Genomic DNA, 3,143 nt, shown 5'->3' with positions numbered 1-3,143 from the left:
GCGAGTCAGTAGTAGTACTTAAAGTTGTTGTGTAAACATGGCTGAAAATGCGAAAAGAGAAACAGATTAACCGAATCAATTGAGTGAGTCATTTACGCTGGAACTGTTCTGATTGATTCAAATTTGTGACTTTGATCATTCATTTCAAGTGATTCACTAGCAGAAACCAGATCAAATTAAAAGAGCCATTCATTTTTGAATTTTCGACATTGCTTGTAATGGTTTTAAAAAGCACACAAGTGATGGGTGAAGCGGAGCTTTTCGAAACTCCAAATCAGTTAAACATTGCATCACAAAAAGATTAACTGTTCTGAAGTGCTCCAATTGGATCAGATCTGGATCGGGACATCAAATCAGTTGGTTTAGATCAGAACTTGAGAGCGAGTTCACAAATCACAAAGAGTCCGTGAATCATTTGACTTAGATTGGAACTTCACGTATCGTGAATCATTTGAATTAGATTGCGACTTCTAATCACATATTGTGAATCATTTGATTTAGATCAGGACTTCGGAGCACTTTCGCGAATCATTTGATTTAGACTGGAACTTTGCATATTGTGAATCATTTCATTCAGTGACTTCAAATTGCATACTACAAATTATTTGGTTTAGATCGGGACTTCGGAGCAAGTTCACAAATCATTTGACTTAAATTGAAACTTCGTGTTCCTTGTGTAGCGCTTACTCTATGAAATACCCGGACCAGCGTTTCAGAAGAAAATAGATTCGCTGCTGAGAAAGATGCCACAACAACAGTGATCAGATCTGACTCGGAAGATTTTGATTTAACAAGCGAATTGTATTTGCACAGACCACACTTGGTAAGTTGTTCAACATTTAGAACAGTGACAATGAAAAACAATATGTTTACAAATTTTCAGGCACTTAATTTTCTTTTTGTCTTTGTTTTAGGTTTTAAAAACCTATCTTTGGTTTCTTTTTCCCAGCAAGGTAAGTTATTAACTCACTATTTGTTCCTTTAAATGAACCAACAAAAACCAAACAGCATAAAATCAAAAAATAAATAAAATTACAATTTCAGTTGTAACTCAACAATTTGACAATTTGAATTTTCAATAAAACAAAGTTTTCCTATTTCAACCTTAAATTGTCCAGTCTCTCAGAAAACCAGATTTTGAATTGTCCATAGAGTTTATCCGTCACGAGGAAAGAATGTCTTCATCCAAGAAGAAAGAAAAAACAGAAGAAAAGTCATTCGATTTCCTACCCTTCGCAGAGTTCACTAAGTGGTCTTTTTTCACAGACTATCCAAGAACGGAATCCAGGGGGCTCGCCAGTCCAAACCCTCCTAAGCACCAACAGAAGGTCGGGACAGATCCAAGATACAGACTTCGACAGAGGATCGACTCATGGAAGGACAAAACCACAACAAAAAACCTGACCTTGAACAAACAAGGTCATAAAACAATAATGAATATCTTCATTGTAACAACAGTCAATAACATTGTATCAAAATAAACTCATGAAAATAAACTAATCGTTGTACATATACACATTTTAAACACAACTTGAATATATGTAAATGAATCCTTCAAATAAAGAATATTTTCTTTATATGTAACATGTCTGTGACTGTTTTTCTACTTTCCAAATACAGCTTTACACAGTTTCACATACATAAATCATACTCACAGATTTAATTCCTCCTATTTCCCTTCTTAAACAATAATAACAATTTGATTTGTAACTAGTAATAAGTCAGTTGACTTACCAAGGAGATCGTTAAATACAGAAATTTCCAGAAGGCACCTCGTCTCCTTTAAATCCGTTTCTTTCTCCTTTTTAATCAAAAATACATGCTGTAAACACTTAAGCATTTCTCTGATGCTTATAAAGTACATAAATATCAGCATATCTTTTGATATTCATGAAATAGAATGTGTTTCACTCGATTACATTACTAATTTGCTTTTATGAGTATTACAAAATAAAGTTTGTCACTTTACTTACAATATCCTTTATCAAAGTTCCTCTAGGAGATCGTTTCTCTTTCTCAATTTCTCATGAAGCAAAATGAAAATATTCTCTTCAGGAATCAAATGCAAAAATAAAGCAAAAACCGTTCTCCACATAAATCGATGCAATTGTTTAGCGAGCTGCTGCTAACTCTGCGTGCATTCCATGTGCGAAACCCCGGATATCAATTTCTCTGCCGTGCCGCATTCAGCGCTCTCATTGGTCCTTCTTAAATCAAAGACGGCTGACTATTGGCCACATATACAACCAATTAATAGTATGTGTTTACATAAAATTAAGATTTTCTTTTAGAAATAAACTTATTTTAAATATGTTTTAATACTTTATGTATTATTAGATTTCCACTTAAAATTTATAAATTAGTTTTCTTCCTCTGTTACTCTCTGGTAACCTTGGTTACACTTGAATCATTTTTCTTGAATCAGATCGGGACTTCAAATTGCATATTGCAAATCATTTGATTTAGATCAGGACTTCGGAGCAATTTCGCGAATCATTTAATTTAGATCGGAACTTCACATATTGTGAATCATTTCATTCAGATCGGTTTAGATCAGGACTTTGGAGAAGTTTTGGGAATCATTTTATTTAGAGAGGAACTTTGTATAATGTGAATCATTTCATTCAGATCACGACTTCAAATCGCGTATTGCAAATTATTTGGTTTAGATCGGGACTTCGGAGCGAGTTCATGAATCATTTGACTTAAATGTGTTTCTTGAATCATTTGAATTAGATTGGGACTTCAAATCGCGTATTGAGAACCATTTGATTTAGTTCAGGACTTTGGAGCATTTTCGCAAATCTTTTGATTTAGACCGGAACTTTGCGTACTGTGAATCATTTTATTCAGATCGCGACTTCAAATCGCGTATCATGAATTATTTGGTTTAAATTGGGACTTGGGAGCAAGTTCGCAAATCAGTTGACCTAGATCAGAATCATAAATCATTTGAATTAGATTGCAACTTCAAATTGCATATCATAAATTATTTGATTTAGATCAGGACTTCAGAGTGGTTTCGCGAATAATTAGATTTAGATTGGAGTCCTAATCTGAAATGATGGTTTGCAATGTTTTTTTTTTTCTTCAGATTTTTTTCACTAAACAGTAGAAAACAAAAGAAAGAAAGTACAACAATT

The 3,143-nt window shown here is 33.5% G+C and overlaps 2 long non-coding RNA genes across 2 annotated transcripts; one reads left to right on the top strand and one right to left on the bottom strand.

Annotated features, from left to right (window-relative positions):
- Positions 1-687: 687 nt before the first annotated feature.
- On the bottom strand, positions 688-2,391 carry LOC141313698 (uncharacterized). The gene is made up of 3 exons (XR_012349825.1): positions 1,974-2,391; positions 1,735-1,801; positions 688-1,405 (listed from the first exon to the last, which is right to left on the bottom strand). It is a non-coding gene; the product is annotated as an uncharacterized lncRNA (long non-coding RNA).
- Positions 699-1,584, top strand: LOC141313809 (uncharacterized). Its single transcript, XR_012349936.1, has 2 exons — positions 699-823; positions 915-1,584. It is a non-coding gene; the product is annotated as an uncharacterized lncRNA (long non-coding RNA).
- Positions 2,392-3,143: the final 752 nt, after the last annotated feature.

The sequence above is a fragment of the Garra rufa genome, chromosome 1, assembly GCF_049309525.1.
Source record: "Garra rufa chromosome 1, GarRuf1.0, whole genome shotgun sequence".
Taxonomy (NCBI): domain Eukaryota; kingdom Metazoa; phylum Chordata; class Actinopteri; order Cypriniformes; family Cyprinidae; genus Garra; species Garra rufa.
This window is presented reverse-complemented; position numbering and strand designations above follow the sequence as displayed.